Consider the following 25622-nt stretch of genomic DNA (forward strand, 5'->3'; position numbering starts at 1 on the left):
CACCCAAGCCAGCTTGAAAGACACACATCCTTGAGTTTGGCACCTTAGACCACTCAGCCATCCTGACAAGCAAGAGCAAAAGCTGTGCTGAATGCACCAGTAGTTGACTAAACTGAATTTCTTCCCTGAAATGATTTGCTTGTGACGAGCCAAGTTGCCTTGAACGGATCTTGGAAATCAAATATACGGATGGATTCAGAGTGTGCTTTCCAAAGTTTGTGTAACATTTTCCTTTGCTAGGGCGCAGTTGTCTTCCCAATCTTGATTACCTAAAACCGGGTCCCATCAGTGTAAAACAGCTGTTCTTCCTGGGGAACAAAGGTTGTTTTCAATATTTCTAATTTTGGTTTCAAGATCGCAATTTAGTGTGATTTTAAGAAATTATTTAATGTCATACGTGATCTAATTTTCTGGAGCAAATGCGTTTTTCTATTGTAATCTCTTGTGAATGTGTGCATAGGTTTCATGGTTTCAATATAAGACTATAAAATGTCTTCTTTGTATTATTCTGTATTAATTTGTGAAAAGACAATAAAGTTCTTAACAAATCCCATATATTTGATTTCTGCATTCTGTTAAGGCTTTAACAGATAACTTTGCACTACAATTTTGAGACAGAGTAACAAGTAGAGACGTTTTGCAAGTTACTTGATGAGCTAGATAAAATAACATGGCGGTGAATAAGGAAGGCACAGTAGGTTTAAAAGACCAACAACTTAGCTCTTGGCCACCATCCCATTGCATTCAAAGTCTCAGCCTACTATACTATGTTGAATCAACGCTAGTAATATTACTGTTGTAACAGAGAAGACCTGGCGACCCTTAAGTCCAAGATTGTGGATTCAAGGGTTTTTTGTGTCCTTTCTGAACCCTCTAAGCTTTTAGTTGGACAGTGCAAGCAGGACGTGATAGTGTACAGTGAAACGGTGCCTTATGACCTTTGCCTGATTCAGCTTTCTTTCCATTTTGAGCCTCAATTCAGATATTGCTCTGAAAGCATCGGGCGAGCAAGAGTGTGTCTGAATCGAGGAAGATCTGCTCACAAGTAAGTATTAAATACTTCAGCGTTTACTGTTCGAATACCACACTTTGTTAAAACACGGCTGCTTTTTAAGCTAATGTGTAGCGGTTTTTGAGCACGCATTGTATAGTTAATGCTGTTATTAATAAAACCTTAAATTCACATAATGGAATTTGGACGGCGCAAAGTAGTCTAGCCCCTGTACAACTGTACATGCCCGCTGATTTAGAGCTTAAAACTACAGTAGCAGGAGTAGCAATAATGGCAACAACGAGTTCGGCATTTCTCATGTCTTCTGCAGAGCCATCTTATTGGAATGCACTGCCCGAGATAAAAGAGGACTTGTGGCTTCGTTTTTACAGACTGCTGCGTTGCTCTGTTCATGCAGACTACACGCTTTAAATTTATGACATTTACTGCAAGAGTTGATTTTCCAGGTTTTTTTTTAATTCCTCGTATTTGAGCAGGCACTAAAATATTTCATTCAGGTTCGCCAAATACATTGTGGAACCGGTATTTCCAACGGAATGCTGTCTTACATGAAACCTTTTTGTTATTCGGTTCTGAAGTTTGAAAATGAAAATGAAAAGGGGTGACTCCCTTCGTAGGCTTGAAAGAAGTCCAAGCAGCATAAAAACCCACAAATTCTCACAAATTGCATTGTGCTGCACCTTTCTTCTGCTGCTTTTATAATTCGGGCTTCAACATTTGAATGCATACCTTACTTCTGCTAATCACATTCAAGCATTCACTAAGCTTTTTCCTGTCCATTATGTTCTTGCTAAGCATTTTCTCCGTTTGCCTCCTATTGTGATTGCCAGCGAGCACAAGAGGACTGGAACAGTGTAAGACAGGGTAAAAATGTCGGGAGTGGGATTTGAACCCAAGCCTCTATTTGGAGAGCGGAACACAAAGCTTAAAAGACACGAACCTATGAATTCATTATTTTAAACCATACGACTATCCTGAAGAAATGTATGGTGAATGCACCAGTTGCATCTGATTTTCCGTAACTTTAGGACGATTGACACGACTGGACGAAAACAATTTGTGGCGTTTAGCATGACATAGTCTTGCAGGCAGACAATGTTTTGTCCCACTACTTATATAATTTTATCGTTTACTTGTTTAAAGAAAAAAAACACAGTCTTCTCGTTCCTAAGTCAGATTTTAAGTGCTTTCGAACCTTACTTCCAACCTAGACTGACAGCTCACTCGATCTGTTTGTGATCAGACTGTGGAGTGGGTCTATACCAAATGCACGTTCCTTCCCAATGCTGAGGCAATCATTTGGAAGATGGGTGTGAAGAGAGACAGGCTTTGTAGAATAAAAAACAGGGCAGAATATGCAAGAACCCTAATTACTGGCGACAGTTATGTTCTTCTTACTATAAAGACTCCTACATTGCGAGTTTTTTTAAGACTTTGAAACTAAGGGAGAGTGGTGACAAATGAAGTAGATACAGGTGGGCTTGAACCCACAAACTTGGGTTTATAAAACCAACACCTTACCACTTGGCCACCATGCCTCGAATGATTTTTAACAAGGAGATACATAGCAGCGGTGTGACTCCAACAGATGCTCATGAAGAGACTGGAGCTTTAATCCAGCTCCTTAGAGAGCTTGGCCACGTTACTCTCGACAGCGGCTCTTCAGCTCTTGTTGTTTGACCTAGTGGTGTTATGACGCATGGAAGCGACTGCAACTTCGTTTTCTGAGATGCTTTCTCTCACGAGGTGAAACCTCTGGATATAGTTCTTTTGTAGAGCAGGCTTTCACACCTCTGCTTATAGCGCCCTTCAAATCATTTTATTTTTATAGAAAGATGCATTCCAAAACAATATCTCCTGTTTTAAAAATGCTTTATGCGGCGTGTTTGATTAAACGAACAGTTTTCTTATTGTAGAATGCAGATCTGTGCAGCAATTGTACTGGATTTGACTGGGATTCTGAAATATTTATTGCAAAGGTATGACTTTCATGAACCTATAACAGACCTGAAACTCCCTAGCTTCCAATCTCTGATGTTACTGTCCTGAAACTCGGACGTGATGTTCTGCAGATATGCAGTGTCCCTTTACTCTCGTTGTTTTTAAAACGACCTCCGTTGTCAGGCGCAGTTGAAGTGGAATTGGCCTGACTGCACAGGAAAGTACAGAATGATAAAATGTTTCTACGGCTCAAAATGTCCCTTTAGACCCTCGTCACATCTCTGTTAAGAGCGGGCAGGTAGAGAGCTTTTACAGATGCTCATGATTTTTCACACGGGGTGTTACCTGTTGTAGTGTCTCCCCAGTGGGCAAAAGATGTACTGTAGAATATACAGTATGTTGATTAAACGCATACCTTAGACATATAAATGTGGTCCGTAATGGGTCTAGAATGAAATTCTAATATACGTATATCATTATACGTCAATTAGACATCTCTGATTATACAGTATGTCCATTATACATAAATGGTTGGAGTTCTATTATACGGATACATTTAGAGGACTGTTATACCTATGTAGTTAAAGGTCTATTATACATCAAAGATAGGTCTTACAGGTGTAGAAACTAGTAAATCAAGCCAATGATTTGGTTTAGAAATTTATTCTGAAAATATACAATTATTCACACCTGAAAAATATATAGTTCAAATTATGCATTTTATACAATATTGTAATAAACATGATAATCATCATAAAAAACACAACTAGTAAACTTCAGCTACAAATTATAGTAACATGGGAATATATTGTAACGCTTACGGCCGACAGGTACTGTGTAAGAGCCGGCGTACCAGAGCAGGTGACGTCACCGCCCTTCCCTGTGATAGCAGGACTACAGCTACTGGGCTGAAAAGAGCTCTCTCTTTAGCTCACCGGGCTGGGTCGCTACAGAGAGACGCGGAAGTCCCGGGTTCGAGCCTCAGTTGGGAGGGGGCCGACCTAATGCGGCAAGGGCGCCCGCCTGAGCCCCCGTTGCGTTACAATATATAGTAATGACAAACACAAACTAATTACATTAACATGCTAATATTTAGCTCAAAACCACATTTTGATTCAAATATAAGTTTTAAAAATTACAACTTCTATATTTCCACGAAAATATTATTAATGTAGCACAAACACTACTTTCTAATAAAGACAGAATGAAACTGTTCTGTGTCTCATGGTGATCCTCCTCTCGATACTAATGAAATGTTTAATATGATCCCTCGAGAAAAAAAGGTGTCAATATCCGCCTGGAACGATTGATGCCCCATCAAACATTTTGTAATATCCCTGGAAGTTCATACTGCAGAAACCTGATTCGTGGCTTAAATTCAAGATAAACAATATTCCCACCTTCCCTTCGATAGCTCAGTTGGCAGAGCGGAGGACTGTAGTGGGAATGGTGAGGCGTCCTTAGATCGCTGGTTCGACTCCAGCTCGAAGGAAGGTGCTTTCGTGGACTTTAATCAAAGAGTTAAAATAGCGAATCTTTTTCACTCAGACGTTGATCAAAAGCTCAATAAACCACGAAGCAGAGGCTCTTGTTCCGAATTAAACTCCCGTCTGAATGTCTTGTTTTGGCCAAAATCTGATCTTTGAATTAAGGGACTACTCTGTCGGCTTTGTAATTCAAAAGTATATACAAATGTCACGTTTTTTTTTTGTAGATATAAAGGTGTTCTCTGTTTTCAAAGGAAAGGATATGTACTCAATTGGCTTTATGATTTGGTATTGATTTTGTATCGTTATATTATTAAGTTTGTGTTTTTTGTGTTTTTAACGTACAAAGGCAAACAAGGCACACATCTGTTTATACCAGCGGTGAATTGTACATTTATATTTACAAGCTACTCTGCACTTTTGGGAGTATAACAGGTTCGATATAAAGTGGGAAAAATATAAAAGGGGAAAATACCCCGGACTGCGTGTAAAGCCCTCGTTGTGACTGTTGTTTTATTGTTAAATACGGCGTACTGTGCACGAAATTTTGCAGAAACACAATCTGATATTTTAATAATTATTATTTTAATAATTTGATAAGTATGAGGCCCCGGATCCAAATATTCAGTTCTGTTTTTTTTTTTAAAGTGATATCTTCTCTTCCTCTCGTGGAAATCACACGATGTGAGCAATTGTTTTTTGTTCTTTTTTTTCACGTTGCGATCCAAAGAGCCTCAGACGCCCAGTCTGACAGTAACCAAACCAGAATGGATTCTGCTGGGAGCCGGACTGAGCTCATTCTCTGTGCTAAAAACAGAATCAGCTCTTCCCCGAATACCATCTACAGCTGCTGGATGGTACTCTGCGTCCTGCTGCTCCAGCAATTATTTTGACGAAAGACAGATCACTTGTGCGCTTTTAACCTTCTCGCAGCTACAGGCGAGACTGACGCTGGCGATATGAAGGCACCCGCTGGTACACCTTCTCTAACTTTCACAATCGCGATAAACATTTTTTTTAAAAGACCTTTGAAAAACTAGATATAGATAAAACTAGATAAAAAACATGAGCTTTATCGGTTTTTACATTAATCGATTTTGAATCAAATTTGATCTTTTTACATTGCATTTTACGTTAAAAAAGCGTGCATACCTAATCCACCAACAGACAGAGCAATATTTTATGTTGCCTTCCGGAGCTTTCAGCGTGTGATGGATTTGTATGAGCGTCTGTATGATACCACTACAGCATTGGCGCAGGTGCAAAATCCACTTTCACAAGACTTTTTCAGTGTCTTCTCCTCTCTCAAATGGACCGAAGCACAGGAGCCAATATAAGAGAAAACGACAGGTGTTTAAACAGAGAATGTCCCAATGTCTGCGACAACGCATTGTGATTTTGTATAAACGCAAATGGTTTATCAGTTAAAAGCCAACATCATTCTTTTAATACCCTACCACATATGCGAGCTGTTGTGTGAAAGAAAATTCATCTGTGCATAGGAAGGCAGAATAAAATCCAGAACTGTATTGGTGATATCGATAAACAGGGCTCATGTTCACAATAAAACTTTATTGTATAAAACGTTAAAATTCGTAAATATTTGTTTTAATCATGCAAAGTGTCTGTTAAAGCATTCATGAAGGATTCTTAGACAAAAAAAACACACCATTATATGAGAAAATATATTTACTATATGTGCATTTAACTTACTTTTTAACAATTTTAGTTTCAAGGTCAATGAAAATTGTTGCCCTGCTTTTTTGTCATAAATACACAAGCTTGTTATGTCTTGTGTCAGAAATAAACTGCATGAAACAAAACGTAAGTGCGACAAAGAAAACAAACATTTGCGTTTATAGTGCAATGTTATCTCGAGCCTTTAAAATTACTTTAAACGCAATTTGTTTTTCTCTGTAGCTCCAAGGCTTTGTCATTTAGGTGTGCTGTTTTTTTTTTACATGTTGTAAAAAAGTCGCTAAATCATACGAAACATAAAAACTCCAATTGTAAACAATTGACCATTCATATTCCTGAATTTTAAACCTATGGAGTATGTATACCTTGTCTTTGTACTGTACATTACACGGGCGGTAATCTGTGTTTCGCCGGGAGTGTGTACGGTTTGTTGAATGAAGGTTGTACCGATGGGGAAATGTTACAGGGCGCTAAACGAATGCACAAAGAGTTGGGTTTTCTAGAGAATCAGAAAATTCGTTTGTCAGACATTACAGCTTTTGAAAAACACTTAAAGGTGGTCATTAAAATTTTGTACGATGACCAGGGTGATTGGAAATATTTTACAACGGGGCCCACACCACCAAATTCTAAAATACTTTTTGTTCTACTGCATGAAGAGCATTTTTACGGGGTTTTAAATATTAAAGCTTTTGTGGGGGCGGCGTATTTTTGCACTAACTGCCATGCGGCGTATAGCCACAAGAACGCACACGCCTGTGTTAAAGCTTGGAAAACCTGTTTAGATCCCCAGTGTTGCGAAATTGATGCAGAATTTCTGAATTGCCCAGCCTGTAAGGTCTTTTGTCGTAGCTCTCAGTGTTTGGCGAGACACTTTCAGAATGCGGCGACGGGTGTTAGTAAGTGCGAGCGCAGGGTCTTTTGTGAGAAATGTGGGGTTTATAACCTCGCAAGTCACAAATGTAAAGAGAAACTGTGCTCGCGTTGTAACTACGTGAACAACACCCTGACACACATTTGTGCTACATACTGCCTTTGGACAACCCCAAAATTTCAAACAAGTACATTTTTTTCGACTTTGAATGCATGCAAGAAACGGGGACACACATACCAAATTACGTCCACGCCCTTCATATTGACTATAAACGAAGCTGGGAATTTTATGGTGAAACTTGTCTAAAGGATTTTGTGTGTAAATTTATCGATAGACGTTTCAAAAACCATACGTTCATATCGCACAATGGCAAGGGATATGACAATTACCTAGTGATCAGACAGTTGTTAGCTGAAAAGATGGACGTTGAACTAATTAATCAGGGTTTTAAGATAATGTGTATGACCGTAAAAGCTCTGAACATCAGATTTATCGATTCTTTAAACTTTCTGCCTATGAAATTAAGCAAACTGCCGGCCGCCATGGGGTTCCCCGGGTGTAAGGGTCATTTTCCACACTTGATGAACACTTCAGAAAACCAAAATTATGTCGGACCGATGCCGCCGCCAGAACTTTACGGCGTTAACTACATGCTGCCGAGCGAGAAAGCCGAGTTTTTGGTTTGGTATGAAGAATGCAAGGGAAGTGTGTTTAACTTACAGAGAGAGTTGAAACGTTACTGCCAGTTGGATGTGGCAATTCTAAGAGAAGGCTGTGTCAGGTTTCGGGACGAGGTCAAGAATATGACCAGACAGACACGCGTGACTGAGTCAGGGGCCGCCTGCGTTGTGTGCATCGACCCCTTTCAGTTTGTGACCATCGCTAGTGTCTGCATGGCCATGTTCAGACTTACGTTTTTACAGGAAGAGACGATAGCATTGCTACCCCATGAAAATTACCACCGCCAGCAAAAACGATTTTCTACACCCAGCATTCAATGGCTTATGTACATCGAACACACAGAGCCCGTTAAAATCCAACACGCGTTAACCATGGCCGGTGAGTTCAAGGTTGGTCCATATTTTCTGGATGGTTATGCTGTAATTGGCGTTTGTGATTGTGAAAACGATTTTAATCCGCTGACAAACACTACTTTTGGTTGGTTGTACAGAAAGACGATGGTGAAAATTAATTTTCTCAAAATGAGAGGTTTTAACGTGCGTGTTTTGTGGGAGCACGAGTTCAGAGACATGCTAGTTGAAAATGGTGACTTGGGTAAATTTCTAACAGCTGCGCAGTTACCAGAGCCTCTGCAACCGCGCGATTCGCTTTTTGGGTTGAGAACAAATGCTATTTGTTTGCATTATACAGCGCAGCCCGGTGAAAAAATTCATTACTATGATTTCACCAGTCTGTATCCGTTTGTGAACAAAACTAAAAATACCCACTGGGGCACCCCCGAATAATTAATTACAACTTTGGAGATTTAAAACTGTATTTCGGTTTAGCGAAGGTGAAAGTTTACCCACCCAGACGTTTGTACTTTCCAGTTCTTTCAACCAAAATTGACAAAAAACTGTTTTTCACACTGTGTCGTACGTGTGCTGAAACAAAACAGACCACTCCCTGCGAGCACAGTGATGAAGATCGCGCCTTGACTGGTGTCTGGTGCACCCCTGAATTGCAGATGGTCTTAGATCTGGGGTATAGAGTGTGTAAAATTTACTAAATTTGGCATTTCAAAAAGGCCTCACACGATCTTTTTTCCCCGACTACATCAAACTGCATCTGAAAGGGAAATAGGTAGCTTTGGGGTTTCCAGAGTGGTGTACAGATGTCGCGAAACAACAAAGATATATCAGCGAATATTATGAAAAAGAGGGTGTCCGGCTGGACCCCGGCAACATTAAAAAGAATCCGGCCAAAAGACAGCTTTCAAAAATTGCCAGTTTGTGGGGCAAGTATGGGCAAAGAGACAATTTACCACAGACCACCATTGTGAGAAACTTCGATGAATTGTTCAGGTACTTATTTACGGCATATCATGAGGTGTCAGCCTGCGAGTTTATCGATGAAGACACAGTCTGTGTTACGTGGAAACACACTAAACACCACTATACGGGCCATTCAAACACTAACATTTTCATCGCTAGCTTTACATCAGCCTATGCCCGCTTGGAGTTATACAACCTGCTAAATGCTTTGCAAGGCCGCTGTCTGTACCACGACACAGATTCCGTTATCTTTGTGAGCCGGGAGGGTGAGTGGAATCCGGGGCTGGGTGACTATTTGGGTGAGCTGACCAGCGAAGTCGATGCTGGACAACACATCACTGAGTTTGTGTCAACAGGACCCAAGTCATACGGGTACAAGCTGTCTGGTGGGAAAGCCTGTTTAAAGGTGAAAGGCATTACACTCAATGTGAACAATTGTGAAAAAGTTAACTTTGAGAGTTTGCGGGACTTGGTTTTTGACTATGGCGTTAACCCTTATGCAGAGTGCCGGGAATTTAAACATTTCTATTCAACAGCCGATGATCGTGCGTGTTAAAAAGGATTGGCGCAGTGAGACCCGGACCTTAATGAAAACCCAGAAGGTGGTGTACGACAAGCAGGTGGTGCAAGAAAATTTGACATCGTTGCCCTACGGATATTAACACGATGGATGTCGGGTTAAAACACTTTTTCATGCATTTTGTCCAGACCCTCGAATTGCGGTGAAAGTTATTTTATAAAATAACTCTTGGAGAACGGTGATACCATTATGACTCGTAAACCCGAAAACATAGTCTGGTGTTACAGCTGCTGGCAACCTCTATACGCTGAGTTGCTTGTGAAATTTCCATACATTCAGTTTATAGAAGGGCTACCGACGTTGTTTTCCGACGACCAGCTACTGCCACCGGATAGAGTAAATTTGATTATAGTTGATGATTTGATGGAGTCTGCGTGTGAAAATAATGAGATAGAAAAACCTTTTACCAAATACGTACACCACCGAAACCTCAGCATCATGTATATCGTCCAAAATGTGTTTTGTCAAGGCCGGAAAAGTAGAACCATAGCGTTAAATACAAAGTACATGGTGCTGTTTAAAAACCCTAGAGATAAACTACAGATTACAACCCTGTCCTGGCAGATGTACCCCGGTAAAGCGTTCGATGACGCTACTAAAAAACCTTTCGGTTACTTGTTGGTGGATTTAAATGCCGACACCCCAGATGACTATCACTTGTGAACAGGTCTTTTCCCCCCAGATGAACCCGCGGCTTATGTATTTAAAGAATCTAAAAGTCGGTGATCTCGCAACCATAGACTCAGTAGAAAAAACACGTTCGGGCCGTCGTCATGTCTTCACGCGTTTGGAGAAACCTGACACTTACATTTTCTGGTAAAAGCCAGCCCCAGTCACCGGAAAGCTATTCTCTGTAGGGCTTCAGATGATCTTGTACAGGCAATAGCTAAGCCTGCTAAGCAGTTTGGGACCCTGAAGAGAACGCATAAGCTTTTAAAGACTTTTAGTCAAAAGGGTCTTTCTCTTAAAGGAAAGAGACTCTTGGTGAACCAGTCCGGCACTATTATCGGGACACTGTTGAGTATTGCAGTACCATTGATTACGGAGCTTCTACAACACCGATAATGGACCACACTGAAAAAAAATGTACCTTGTACCTCAGAAACAGCTCGATCGACTCCAAGACCGGTCCGGCAACGAAAGCGATGTGAGAAAAATAACAACCCGCAGGTTGGATGACGAAATGAGAGACATTTTTCAGAACTCGCATCTGCCTGAATATGAAAAAGTGAAATTGTATAGTCAGGTGTTACAACGGTATTTGACATTAGTACGCCAGGAGGTTTCTGAAGAGGGGACTTTAACTGTTGTACTACCCGAAAATGCACCCGCCGATCTATTACACGCGTTACCACAACAGCCGTCATCGACCGACAGCGCGTCTCAGTGGTTCCAGAGAAATGCCGAGATATTGTTAAAGACTATGGCACGCAATAAACCATTAATAGCCTGGAATTAAAAAGGAAAATTTGTGTACAAGGGGGCACCCGTTGAGGGCTCTCACATGATTGATCTTGTCAGAGCTCTCACACAACAGCAATCAGTTGCGGCCGGTAAGAAGCTAAAAGGTTGGGATGTGTTCACAGGGGTTGGGATATGTTCACAATCAATGTACCAGGCACCTTGCTAGCCAACGCTGGTAACCGAGAGCTACTTGAAAAACTCAAGTCTGCCCCACTGTGGTGTGCAGCGTCTGTCAAAACTTTAAAGCCCCATGTCCCGCCCCCTTTTCAACCAATGGTGTGTTGTTATAGGGCGGATGTCCCGCCTTCCCCCACCGAGCAGTAGTGTGATAGAGAGGTTTATCAGAACTATTAAAACAAAAATGTGGAGGTACCTGACACACAAAAACACTTCGATATATTGCCGATCTGTCTGATCTTATTTACTTTTATAATCATAGTTACCACACGACTATTAAACGAACCCCGGCTTCTGTTACGACTGACAACTCCTTTGAGATGTGGAGAACTGTCTGTGGCGAACACTTTAAGCGAAAACCGTCAAAGTTTTCATTTAATGTGGTGATCATGTGCGGGTGTCCAAAATAAAGGGAGTGTTTGAGAAGGGGTATGAACAGACCTTCACAGATGAAATTTTCAGTGTCAAAGAGCGGACCCCGGCTCTGAAAACCTATTACAAACTGCAGGACTACGCAGGCGATGACATTAAGGGCTCCTTCTACGCGGGAGAGCTACAGAAGATAAACCCCACTGCTGAAAGCGTCTATCGCATCCAAAAGATTTTAACAGCCAGGGAGCGTGGTAAAAACAAACAGCTTTTGGTAAAGTGGCGAGGCTGGAGCGATAAATTCAATAGTTGGGTAAAGGCTTCCGAGGTCAGAGACATATAGAGGTACTGAAAAATGAACCCCAATGGCTTCAATGTTACGCTGGCCAGTAATTCATCCTCAAAAATGTTTCCAAAGAACACCAGCACGTACTTCACAGAGTATCTAGCAAAGGCGATTGACCTGGACAGGAACTGGGAAGTAGGTCTGGTCGAGCTGCACTATCCGCATACGCTAAACACGTTTGATCAAGATGAAGATTTTCTGTTTGTCAGCAATGAGACTATATGGACACGTACCTTACCTGGAGGGTACTACTGCAACATCGATCAGCTCATGCATGAAATGAAACGTGCTGCGGAAAAATCCAAGTTTTAATAGTTCTGTTAAAACTCTCTATGACACTAACCTTCACATCGCTGGCCGTAACGAAATGTTCAATATTCTCACATTTGAGAAAATTTTGGAAGGTCCTGTTAAGAAATTCTTTTCCCTCGTCCATTTGTAGCTTTTTAGGAGTACGACCCTCTTGAAGTATATTTCGGAAAGCGCTTGTAACCGCCCCCTCCAGACTTTTCAGTGGCATGGCCCAGGCATATTTAGACAACATGTTCATACGTGATAAGATGTAACAGGAACCATCGTTGAACTCACTGTAGTCTCTCATGTCCACCAAGTCGGCCTGCCACTGCCAGTCCATTTCGGGTACCAGCGTCCTGTTTCTCTTAAAGCTCAGGTGCGCCTGCTTGTGCAGCGTATAAGCCAGCTGGCCGGACAACCAGTCTGACACCCGGCCGCGACTGGCGCTCACACCCCGGGAACTCGTGGCTCTCGCCAGACTTCCCACGTCACCGTAACTCCCCAATTCCCTAGAGTTATAATAGAGCGCGCTCAACCCCGCGGCAGATATGATCGCCTTCCAACCCTCATCGCTAATACGTGCTTTCATACACTTATTTATAAATCATTAGCTCCGGTGGAGGGCGGGACATCCGACCATAGCAACACACCATTGGTTGAAAAGGGGGCGGAACATCCGCCAACCACGGCCTCCCATTGGCTGAAATGGGGGGCATGGTACCTGTCAAAATGTTTGACGAAAGGTGTCGCTTTATACTACTTACTGGTCTTACTGAATATTATTTTGATTAAAAATAGTACTTTAATAAGCAATAAATGGCACCTAAAATAGTTTGAAGGTGAAGATCACTTAAAATCAACTACAAATGTGGGAACTTAAAATTTGTAAGATTATAAATTGCATGTAGCACATTAGCAACACTACAGTAATGCTAATATAACAATAGTGTAAGAAAATCCTGATCCAATTCCTTTCAAATGTTAATACAAAATGTGAATTATTTCAGAGTTTCAGAAGTGGGTATTGGGTCTCCTGATAGAGATCAGAGATGAACTGAGGCGTGTGGGAAGGTGTACAGAACTGTTGGACTCCCAGTTCCACATCAAGAGGCTAAGCACAATGGATGAGTTCTGTACACACAAGCGAGTCTTTGCTGCTGGTATAATATTACTGTATATTCTCTCTGTGGTGTAGAAAATATTCACTAGTATTCTAGGTTACAGATGGGTCAAAATTTGACAGCCAACATCTGATTAATAGGATCCATCTCTGGCATAATTTCTTATTTTTAGTTTATAATGTATAATATTACTTATCTTTTAATGCCAAAATAAAGTGTTTTACATAATGTTCTATGTTCTAAAATGTTACTACAATTTAACTTTGAAATATGGTCACTTTGTATTCTAAGACTGAGCAAATACTGCAGAAAAGTGCAGTTAATATGTGAAAATGTGTTCGTTCCATTGAGTGGTCATGGGTTATGTGTATGTCTGATTAGTTGATTAATGAAGATCCAATAGTAAAAAAAGCTTCTAATATTGTTTCAAATATAATATTATTTCCAAATAAACCAACTTTGGAGAGTAGGTGGCAGTGATGTCAGAGGGAGTGTGTTCACAATGTTGTCAAGGTATTGCTTATTGATTTTTAAGATGTTTTTACGTTACATTTGTACTTTGATCAAGTTAAAATATCCACAAAATTTAGTTTATAGATATTTATAGAAGAGATAATCATCATTTATTTGAGTACTAATATTATAAAATTTTCTCCTAGCTGCAGTGCTGAAGTCCCACCCAACAACAACAGAAAAAGAAATAAAGGAGCACACAATGCTTTGTTTGTAGATTGCGTATGCAAGGCAGGGGGCCTGGAAGTCTGGACACTGGAAATGATAAGTTGCTGGTTTTAACTGTTAGGACAATTCTAGAGGTCTTTGCAAATGGTGAACAGCAAAAGTTGGTCTTAACTTCACATTGTAATAATATTTTCTTGGAAATATAGAAGTTATAAGCTTCAAAATTTACATTTGAATTGAAATGTGTTTTTGAGTTAAATATTAGCATGTTCAGGTAATTAGTTTGTGTTTGTCTTTACTATATATATTGCCATGTTACAAGAATTTGTAGCTAAAGTTTATTAGTTGTGTTTTTTTATAATTAGCCATATGTTGATTACAATATTGTATATAATGTATAATTTGAACTACATATTTTTCAGGTGTGAATGATTGTATATTTTCAGAATAAATTTCTAAACCAAATCATTGGCTTGATTTACTAGTTTCTATGCCTATAAAATCTATCTTTGATGTATAATAGACCTTTAAACATATGTACAATAGTCCTCTAAAGTTATCCGTATAATAGAACTCCAACCATTTATGTATAATGAACATATAATCTTAGATGTATAATTGACATATAACGATATATTAGAATTTCTTTCTAGACGAATTACGGACCACATTTATATGTCTAAGGTATGTGTTTAATAGAAGTATATTCTACATCTTTTGCCCACTGGGCCAATTGTAATAATGGCATATTGTAAGTGGATTGTAACTTCAAATTGATCATTCCTGAGCTTTATAACTGTGTATCATTTCTTTTAACCTTATTTTAATATTTTTTAATTATTTTTGCATTTTACAGAACTTTTTAAATATATTGTGAGCATTTTAGCATAATTTTAAAATAGGACTATCAATGCTCCTGACTTTTAAACCTGTATTTCTTCTGGACATTAATCTCTCCACCTGCAGATGAGGAGGGAGGTATTTGATTTTAAATTGGTTGATTTGGGGGGGAAATGTACATGAATTTCCTTGTGTGTATCACCAGTGGGAAACGGCATTTTTGGATGAATTGCAATCTATACTGCAAGGCCTTCAGACTGATATAGTAATGACTGGAGATTTAAATAACACATTTGATACATCACACAGGAACAGTATAACATCTAAAATGGCAGAACCCTCTAAATCACTGAAAAAATTCAGGCACATTCATAATCTATAAGATGTTTGGTGGTTACTGTGTCCTGCTACCCTTTCATATTTTTTAGTGTGCACGAATCTGTCCCTCTTCTTTTACTAGTTTTTAAGGAATATTCTGAAATCTCTGATTACAAGATCAAGCCAGAAAAAAATGATGACAATTAGTAGGAAGAAAGATTCAGTAGAATGTATTGAAAATGTCTCAGGATGGTCAGGAGGCGCGCTGCGAGAATGTCCTGCCCTTGGGAGCCTTTCTGCTCCTGGGCTGTCCTTCCCTGGAATTCTTTAGAATAGTCTCGCACCCCTGGAATTCTCCTTAGAAATTCTCCTTCTGGGAGCTCTGTGTTGCCTGTTTTTACCTGGAGGAACTTCAGCTCGTTCATTGGCTGAAAGTTCCATGGGCATCAGAATCCCACGTGGGTTACTCGGCCCTACCAGTCCCTGATTGGTTGATCAAGGTGAGATATGAGTCACTTACTCCTGACACTTAGGAATGCAGTCCAGATGTCCATCTGGCACACCCTAGACAGATAGGCGCCAATGGATGACCATTGATCATGATAGCCAGGCTTAGCTAAGTGCATCCCCATTTGGGAGCTGTCCCTTATCAAAGAAACCTTAAATCAGCCTGCATGAATAGTTTCTCTGTGGCTGCACCACAGAGATGAACAGAGAGATGGGGCCTTATTTGGGAAAGCACAGCAACACTTAATTCTGTCTTATTAACAAGCATTGCCGCTACAATTAGTAGGAAGAAAGATACAATGTATTGAAACTGTAATATGTTGTAAAGGATTAAAGGGAAAAGAAATACTTTATCTACGCAAACTAATTCAACTGAGCTCCTCTAAACAATATAGCCTGAAGAATTGCCAAAGCACAATGTATCAATTTGGGTGACACTGGGGGAAAAGGATCACAACATTGAGAACCACAAGGCTTATTTTCAACAGCAAACTTTGTGCTTGAAAATATTTGACAAAAAAAGGAATATTACACGCACGGAAACCAATATTTACCACTAGGGTAGAATGCAGCATAGAACAGTTGATTGAATGTTAGTGTAACTCTATAGTGCATCACAGAGGTCAGTCTCTTCCCCCTCATTATGCAGGCTGACTTGTTCACAGTGAACTGTCCTCCAGCGATAGTCAGCTGTAATCACCGACGCAGACATGATGTTAATACTCTGACAGCACCTTGGCTGATTTGGTTAAAGTGTTTTCCCCCTGGTTATAAAACGTCTCAAAATTCTGACACTGAGGTGTGAGACACAATGTAACAGGCTCTCATAATCCTGAAGTACAATAAATTTTACTGTATTGTTTTTTAAATTTGATCCTGTGAACATTGCATGTCCCTCCTTCCTCATTACCAAAACATCTCAATGTCACCAACAGTATGTACATTTGTTATTACAACACTTCACTGTTGCATTTCTGAGTTGTGACATTGTGAACATGGCATGTTAAAGTATATAGAATATCTAGATCAGAACAGGCTAAATGCAATTCATAGTGATTTATCATTTTCTTATTTTCTAAATGAAAAAAAAAATTCAGTGATTATGACACTTCGGTATGATATAAAATATGCTTCAATGACAGAATAAATAATCATGGAAAAAATACCCACAGTGGTATTCATATTTGTGATTATAGGAATGTTAAATATCAGGTGAGTAGCTGCGTCAGCATGCGTAGGCTGCAAAGGAACAAGTAAAGGACTATTCCTGCTGAAAAGAGAAGAAAAGAATCACATTTCGGCTGTGGAGCCTTCTTCAGGTGTGAGAAAGACAGGGCAGTAAGCAAAGATAATTTTCTTTTTATCTTTGCTGACTACAGTTTATCTTTGATGACAACATCAAAGACATTAAGTAATTTTTACTGCTAACAGCTCCACATCAACTTCCTTTAATATATAACCTCATCAGATCTCTCAACTCCCAACTCTTCCAGTTTCTCACTTCAGAGAAGGATAAAACATTCAATCATCCTCTACAGAGAAAAACCATCAACACCCCTACCACCTCCACCAATCCTAACCTTGTTGTTACTATACCCTCTGACCTTTCCCTTTCAACCCTTTGCATCCTCAGCTAACATATTTTAAAATTACAATAGACTATATAGTATTTATGTTTAAATTTAAGGTAAATATGTCAAAATATCAAAATCCAACTGCACAGTGCTATCGTAACAATGCTTGTCAAGTTCTCAAACAAACCTGCATTGTATTTTTAAAATATTTCAGCAGAGGATTCAACTGGAGTATAAATGACGATTCGACGATCATTTTTCTTGGGTGAATATGGTTTTCTGGGGAGTTACGATGTTGGGCATTATTGGACATTTCCTGGTGATCCTGACACGTGTTAAACACTCGCATTTGTTGCAAATATTAAAATGGCTATGGTTTCGCTGAGAAATCCAATCGACCGAAGACAATATTTACATCGCCAAAGAAACTCGTCCCTGGGTGGAATCGAACCACCAACCTTTCGGTTAACAACCGAATGCGCTAACCGATTGCGCCACAGAGACTGACTTGTAGGTTGTTCTCTCGAATCACAAATTCCCGGTTAAAAAAAAAATCTCTAACCGTTTATTTTGCCAGCCGGTAATATTTCTTCTGCACTGATAACCAAGAATTGGATTTCATTTTCCGCAAGCTGTGTGAATTTCATCAAAAATAAGTTTTCCAGAAAGGAAATGAACACATGCATTTAACGAAAACAAGCCCTTTGTGAGTGCCCAAAATGGTACGTTCTGTACTACAAGAAAGGAAGAAAGACACGGCGGGGATTTGAATTTCGTTTTTTTTGTTTAATAAAGAGGCGCTTTAACCAACTAAGCTACGGTGACAGGATAACCATCACCTTTTACAGCCAATTGGACACACCGCTCTGAGACATCTGCGTTCAGTAAGCGCTGAACCTGCTCTCAGAGCAAATTGCCTCCTTTACATAGCAGCCCCGACACTGAGAAACGAAGAGAACTGGCTTTAATCTGGCATTTTTCATGTCCAATGCGTTTGACGTCTCCCAAGGGCGACAGAGTTCTTTTGCGACACTATTTCTTCTTCTTTTTTCTTTCTGTAAGCTTTGATAAAAAAGAAAAATCGTGCAAGGGAAAAATGTACTTTTTTTCATAGAGAAAACGTGCACCAGGAAATGTGATGAGAAGAAATGATTTAACATGATACGTGACCTAATTTATCGGAGCAAATGCTCACCCAGCAAGGTCTGGAGAGGTTGGAGAGTCTGGTGGATGTGATAATTATACGGTGTTGTGGAAGAAAACAGTCTTTCTCTGAATTCTCAATCAATCGGAATTTCAGTGCGAAACATAAAACCCTTGTCATATTTAAAGAGATTATATTTTAAAACTCATAAAAATCAGAAAACACATGTTTCTCACTTTGAAATTTTAAACGGAGCGGTGCATTACTAGTAGCGGCGCTGAGCACACTATGGGGGAATTCAGGTTATGTGAAATGCCAGCGGTTTAGTAAATAACGCGTCTGATTTCGGATCATAAGATTGTAGGTTCGACTTCTACCTGGCTCGTGTAAATTATATTCAAGCTCCTCAGTAATAGATGTCTATTATGTAATGAACCGCACCTGAAAGCAAACGTTGGGTCTGTTTCCTTTGTTTTCCAGCATGAAATAGCAAATCGTTACAAAAAGCACCTGCTAATGTCCAATAGCGTTTTTTTTTTTCAAATTACATTTTCAGGCTTCAGACACTTTTTTAATAAAACAAAAGTGTCCGGAAACTCATTTACTTTCAGGTTTGCTTGAACCTGTATTAAAAAAGGTTATCTGAAACTTCCGGGATTCCATTCTCTGATGCAGCTGTCTCTAAAGTTGGACGTGATGTTTAGCAGATGTGAACGGTGCCTTTTCTCTTGTGTTCAAGGCTATTCGCTGTGTGAGCTCCACACTGCGTGTCCTGTACTGCTCTATTTTGTTTAGATTATCTATGTGGTGTACAGATAGAACTCAACTGCATGGTGTGAATTCCGTGTTCAGGACCAGCAGAACCTGAAAAACCAATAGCTGACACGCAGCTTTCTGATCTGGAATCAAACGCGCTACCGTTGCGCCACGAGGTCATACCTGTCAGTGCCTTTGAATTCCCCAAAGGAGACAAATCAGCTTCACAAAAAAAAATCCGTTAAGAGCGCCGCTCTTCCGAAGAGACTCTTCTTCCCAGACCACATTTTATTCTTCCTGCGCAACTCTTGTGCAGGTGTTGTTCTCAATTACAGATCCAGGAACACTGATTTTTTTTTCCTATTTTTTTAAATTAAGTACCCCATGGTGCAACGGTAGCACGTCTGACCGCAGTCTTCACCTTAAAGTTCAATTCCCCAAGCCTTTTGACCTTATATGTCCATCCCTTCTCGTCAAAACGCGTATTTTCACAGGGTACCCTTCAGAAACCGCAGTATAGAATGAAAAAACTCCAGTAGATCTCGGCCGCTGTTGGTGATTTTCATTTAAAAATAAATGAATCTCTGGAAATTTTACGGAGTGTATCACTTTCACCGAGACCGAGAAGTGTTAAGCTGTACATGAGTCTTTGTGGTTCGGTTGTTAACCAAAAGGGTGGTGGTTTGAGCCCTCCCAGGGACGCTATGAGCCTTTTAATGTACACACCCGTCTCACTTTAACTCCACGGCCGGTCTTGTACCGCAATCAAATACAGAGCCCGTAGGAGGCAGTAAGCCCGCGTATATAGCTCGCTGTGTATATAATGAAGAAGCAGAGGTTAGTTTCTCATCTGCGCGTTACAGAGCCTTACGCAACTCGTACTGTACGAACAGCTAGAGTTTGATCCCGGCACCGGCTATTAGTTGAAAGGCCATTGTAAATGACGTGTAAGAGATTTATAGATAGATACTTTATTGATCCCGTGAGGGAAATTAATAAAGCTTATCCAGCTGGCTTTTATGTTTCACACTAAATTGCGATCTTGAAACCAAAATAATTAGAAATATGGAACACAACCGTTGTTCCCCAAGAAGGAAAGCTGTTTAACACTGTCGTCACTCCTTTTTATTTAACCCAGATTGTGAAGACAACTCTGCCCTATCAAAGGAAAATGTTGCACAAAAGTTGGAAAGCACACTCTGAATCCATCTGTACTGTATACTTGATTTCCGCGATCCGTTCAAGGCTGCTTGGTGCTTCGCAAGCGAGTCATTTCAGGGAAGAAACTCAGTTTAGAGAACTACTGGTGCATTTTCACTCATTGAATTTGATCTTTGTACTCTCTTTTCATTCTCAGCTATAATATTTCAAAATTACAGTTCGGATTTGTTGGAAAACTTCACAGGCATTATTAAGTTAGGACTGTACAATTGTATTTTAATATCTTGGTATATTTACCTTCATTTTAATATGGATGTAACCATAAATGTTGTACTTTTGTCGTACTTTTTAAAACATTTTAACTGAGGACGCACGACGACTATTATACCTTGTGATACATGCAAGACATCTGTAAACGAAGATGTAATTACAGTCAAATTGGCAATTAACAGAAAACCACAATTTGTATAATATTATTTCTCTATGTCGATGATTAGTTGAAGGATTTGAAGAAACTATATATTATTCCTCGATATCGATGATCAGTTGAAGGATTTGAAGAAACAGCAGCGATAGCAGGTGATTTTGGTTTTGAACCCATCTTTACACCTCAATAATCCATTTGTCCTCGAAAAAAGAAAAGACAGGCATGTTTTGAGTCTCATAATGATCATCTTCTCGATCCAAAGAAACGTATAAATTTGATTCCTTCCGTAGTATTTTGGATTTTCTTACAATGATCTCACGAAGTATTGCCAGGATCTATATCTAGCGTTCGGTACCGATAAAACTGCTGATATTGATTGAGTAGAAATCTATGATGTATTGACAACTTTATCTGAAGCGAGAAGTCCTAGAACGCTGCCTATGATGTGTTAGGATTCATACCAAGATATACTTTTTGTTTTCAACCCAAAATGCTGCTAATGCATTACACATTATATGAACATTACCAGTTTTGGTACCTTCTCTGCGCGATTTTTCAAAACTGAAACTAATTACAAAATTACTTAAGATCAACCATGACAAAAACATATAAATCAGGACTAATATTAATATCAACTGATGTTACTACAGAAAAAAACTACAGTTAAAATTTAACTGAAATATTAATAAGACTATGCAAGCCTAAAAAGTAGAACAATTCAATTTATATAACTTTTTTTTTGAGAAATGGCCTCACACACCGGAAGACACTAACGTTTCTCTTCGTTAGAGTATGTGAATAACAGTTTAACCCAAAATGTTTGGAGTCCAGAGGGAGGACTCGCTCGCTGAATGATCTCTCAAGAAATCCCTGGTGAGATTCAACAGGTGTTTTCTTCAACAGCCACTAAAAGACTGATGACCTTCTCTGGATTTTCTGAATATGACATTAAATTAGTTCAAATCATTTGGTAGTTAACAGAACGAAATGCTTTGGAGGTACATTTAAAACAGCAGAGCAACACTGTAGCACTTCGTGTGTGACTGAAATTAATTGTGTAAACCTGTCTCTCTATGAACACGAGCAAAGAGTTCTCACTCCACAGAAGACTGTGATGTGAGCACAGTAATATAAGACACCTGGAGATGCCGGGGATTGAACCCGGGACCTCATACATGCGAAGCATGCGCTCTACCACTGAGCTACATCCCCTAGGGTGCCGATCGTGGAACTGACGTAAAGATGTTCATATGTTCACTGAACACAATCCACCCTTCACGAAGAATGCCTGCAGTTTCCCACTTTCGCGTTTCTTCTACTACAAAGTAAATTAATGGGAATGAAGAAATAAGGAAGGGAAAATAATCGCATCGAAGCTTCCAGAGACTAGGCAAAATGAATAATTTATTTTTATATCCAGTCACATGGGCGACGGTGGTTGATTCTTCAACGGGGGGGGGTGCGTTTTTCTACCTCCTTACTCGATTGTCTTTCAATTATGTTTTCTTTGAAACCTTTTTGCATCTTTTAAGTGCTTGCGATTAAATTACGCATAGAAAAACACCAGTACAGTTGATGTTCATGGACCGATGCACACAACTCCAGTGATAAAGCCCTGTTTGTAAATATTTTAAAAGAACGTTAAAGGGCGAAACAACGCTCCAACCACGTGAATGGTAACAAGAAGGATCGTTTTCTTATTTAATATATGCTTTTGAATTGCCTTGTCAATACACACAGGCTTTAGAGATGGACAAATAATTTACAGTGGTGTTTGTAAACAAAGATGGAACATGTTATTTCTATACCAGGAAGAAAGGAGCAGACTCTTAAACTTTAAGAGACAGAAACAACACCTCATCACAGCTAACACTAATTAAAATGACATCACAACAGAAGAGTGAAGCCTTGAGTGAATCAAATTAGTTTTTGTTGGTCGTCTGTGTCTTCATAACTTTGTAGGTGAGAGAGAGGATTGCGAAAATGTGCAGGTGCTTCTCAGAAGTGCGTTGGTGGTATAGGTTCCTTCAAATAACTGAGCCAGTGCATCCCCAAATCTTTTCAAGATGATCTGTGATCCGGTAACACATCTCCTGAAACTAACATTCGAGGTAGGAAGCATGCTCTTAAACACCAAAACACTCAAAAAGGAAGAAGCAGATCTCTGTACACAAGACGGTAGTGCGATATTAGAATTTCTGAGTTTTTGCCGGATTCAGGCTCCTTCTCAGAGGTCCTTGCTCGCCAAATAACTTTGCATCTGAGGAAGAGCACCACGGAAAAAAACCCAACTCAACAAGCGAGCGCGTTGGTTGCTCTTGCTCTTAATGCAAGGAGCTGTTTTTTTTTTCCTCGCAATAATCATTATTAACCAGAAACAGCAGCACAGGTAGGTCGCATTTGTGATTATGTCACTTCTCTGCTTCAGCAAGGTCAATAAAAGACTCTGAAAGTAGTAAAGCAAAACTGAACTCAAAATCATATTAGGAATTCTGAGCGATATCTCCATACAGGTAATCTAATAAGAACGTTGAAATATTTGAATATCATCTCTTTATATATTTCGCTGCTTTTTACCTGGAGTAAAACTATTGGATTGAAGGAATGCTAACCGCTGGGTTAAAATGTATAGTTGTTATTTGGAGAAATCTGTAAACTCGTGATCTTATATGTTTTAAAAGACAGCACAGGAAAAAACGACAGTGCTGATTATTTTCCAGAGATGGAGCACTGATGACCTATCCGAGCTGATTGATAAAGCCCACCCAGTGGATACTCTAGCAGAACGTCAAAGAACATTCACCTTTGTATCCAAGGAAACCACAGGAACAACATCAAGAAGCACAATCAATTCCCCTTTTAAATCTTTCCTGTAAGGTATGCTATGTGAAATCATGAAGTTAATCCTCTGATCTCTTTTGATCACGAACAAAGTATTTCTGATGGAGCGCTATGTTCAAAGATTTAATAAGCTTTACCCCTGCCAACGATTCGGTGTGAAGAAGTAAAAGTTTCACAGGCAAAAGCAGCTTGCCACCACAGCCAATATTAAATGTACTTGCTGGCACACTATCATGTGCATTGGCTCAAAAGTGATCTCGGCAGACGTTTTTCCCTACATAAAGCTGAAAGTGCCAAAGAGAATTTCTGTTGAGAAAACAAAATATTTCTTCTGCCTTGATGTTAAGCTGACAGCCTGTCTTTTAGAAAGTCTATCTCTTAACACCTCCCGCAGCCTAACAAAAAGTGCTTTTACTGATCGTATTGTAGGTCTTAAAATACTAACATTTGGCAGTGGTGGGATTCAAACCCACACCCCAAGAGAGACTGGAGCCTAAAATCCAGCACCTTAGACTACTCGGCCACACTACCTTCCTCCATACCCATCTTCCTCACATTGCTGGCTTGGACTGGGGGGGCTTCAGCTCTTGTCGTCTAATCTAATGATATCATGACATGTGGAAGTGACTGCACCTTCATCTTCCGGGATGCTTTCAATAGCACAAACGCTAATTTCACCGGCACAAACGTAGCAATAACAAAGGAGGTGGGATTCATCCTTTGTGCTGTTTGTAGGGGCGCAACTCTACGGTGATCTACTGACTTGAAGAGCAGAAATCAAAATCCTTTGCTACTACTGTTGCTTTTTTCATAGTTTCTTCAAATCCTTCATTTGAACGTCGATTTTGAAGGATATTGATGATAATACCACATAAATTGTGGTTTTCTTGTGATCGCCAATTTTATTCAAATACCAGCCTTTTTTACAGTTCCTTCTGTGTTTCACAAGGTGTAATAGCCCCCCTCGCATCCTCAGCTAACATATTTTAAAATTACAATAGATTATACAGCATGCATGTTTACATTTATATTAAAATTAAAGTAAATAAACCAGAATACATACAGTGCTATCCCAATAATTCTTGTCAGGTTCTCCAACAAATCTGCGTTGTTATTTTAACATGTTTCAGCTGAGGGTGCAAAAGGAGTATAAATGAATTTTCCCGCCAGCCATTCAAAGACCAAATTCCATGAGTGAACATTATTTTCTCAGACGTTGCCGGCATTGGACTTTGCCGGTGGTATTGAATTATGTCCACAACTGTTGTAGTAGTTCCTTCTTGAAGTTCGACATGTGCAAAGCACTCGTAATATCATAGGTGTTAAAGTTTCGCTGAGTCTAATCGACGTAATTGAAGCCGTTTTGTTATTCTGTTGTAAAAGCCGAAACCCGAAACAATAGTAGTGTTAAGAGGAAATGCCTCCTAACAGCTGACAACCACTCCTAGTTAGTGTCATGGTGTGTATCCCTGCCTATCATTGGGAGACGGGTACCTTTTTTACACTCAAGATTCCAATCTTCAATGCTTTGTGTGAGAGCTTACATAACTTTCCTTTTCTCACATTTTCTGACGACCCTGTCAATTCCGAATACTTTTCAAAAATCTGCCTGCATGTTTGATTATTGTCATTTCATTTCGAAAAAGTTCAATATTGATCATAACTAAAGAAAATAATGATCACGAACAAAAAAGGGATAAAGATGCGAGTCGATCTTGAATCACAGCTGGGTGACACGGGCTTCTGTTCTGATATGGTTGTACGAGAAACAGGAGGAATCGCCAATCTCCTATAGAACATGAGTTGAATCAGGAGTGAGACATTTCGTATACTCGTGCATATGTCAACGCCTGACCTACATCGTAAAACTAACATTAAGTTGTCAGAGACATTCATTTATATACAAACAAGAGACAGACCAAGTAATAATTCTACATTAGTTCAGGTGGGTAAACCTGAACTAACTAATAAACCTATTAATAATTCTACATTAACGTGTCCTACACTGATCAGACT

At 39.6% G+C, this 25622-nt stretch overlaps 1 protein-coding gene and 2 non-coding genes across 3 annotated transcripts in view; 1 reads left to right on the plus strand and 2 right to left on the minus strand.

Annotated features, from left to right (window-relative positions):
• Window positions 1-25622, plus strand: part of LOC148812976 (carbonic anhydrase 4-like) — a 127315-nt gene that overhangs the window by 17868 nt on the left and 83825 nt on the right. The window lies entirely within an intron of this gene.
• Window positions 17708-17781, minus strand: trnan-guu (transfer RNA asparagine (anticodon GUU)). The gene has a single exon. It is a non-coding gene; the product is annotated as a tRNA-Asn (tRNA).
• On the minus strand, window positions 21906-21977 carry trnaa-cgc (transfer RNA alanine (anticodon CGC)). The gene has a single exon. It is a non-coding gene; the product is annotated as a tRNA-Ala (tRNA).

This window comes from Atractosteus spatula, assembly GCF_055471065.1.
Source record: "Atractosteus spatula isolate fAtrSpa1 chromosome 10 unlocalized genomic scaffold, fAtrSpa1.hap1 SUPER_10_unloc_12, whole genome shotgun sequence".
Classification (NCBI taxonomy): domain Eukaryota; kingdom Metazoa; phylum Chordata; class Actinopteri; order Semionotiformes; family Lepisosteidae; genus Atractosteus; species Atractosteus spatula.